Source organism: Apis dorsata, unplaced genomic scaffold, assembly GCF_000469605.1.
Source record: "Apis dorsata unplaced genomic scaffold, Apis dorsata 1.3 scaffold_251, whole genome shotgun sequence".
Taxonomy (NCBI): domain Eukaryota; kingdom Metazoa; phylum Arthropoda; class Insecta; order Hymenoptera; family Apidae; genus Apis; species Apis dorsata.
The window spans coordinates 172,801-173,151 of NW_006263529.1; the positions used below are offsets into that span (position 1 = coordinate 172,801).

Sequence of the window (351 nt, forward strand, 5' to 3'; positions counted from 1 at the left end):
TCGTTCGCGCCCACGCCACCATCATCACCAACAACCGCAACCACCTTACCACAGTTGTCGCCTCCATCACCAACACTACCAGCATCAACACGGTAACCTGCAACAACAGTCGCAACAACACCTGCAGCAACAGCCGCCGCCACCGCCGCCCGCCCCATCTGGCCAACATCAATCGTTACCATCGCACCACCACCACCACCACCACCAGAGGCACAAACACCATCCGCGTTATCACATACATCAAGCACAGCAACCGAGATCTCCCTCGTTCTCGTCGTTGCACAACGTCGAAGGTAGCGGTCGGTGCTCGCCAAGGGGTTCGCGGCACTCGTGCAAAAGCCCTGCGAGATC

The 351-nt window shown here is 58.7% G+C and overlaps 1 protein-coding gene across 12 annotated transcripts in view; it reads left to right on the forward strand.

Annotated features, from left to right (window-relative positions):
* The window catches only part of LOC102674389 (glutamate-gated chloride channel), a 35,030-nt gene extending 34,811 nt beyond the window's left edge, over positions 1-219 (forward strand). For all 12 annotated transcript variants that reach the window (XM_006616160.2, XM_006616159.2, XM_006616158.2 and 9 more), the window contains one exon: positions 1-219. The gene's annotated coding sequence lies outside the window, so the exon portion shown is untranslated.
* Positions 220-351: the final 132 nt, after the last annotated feature.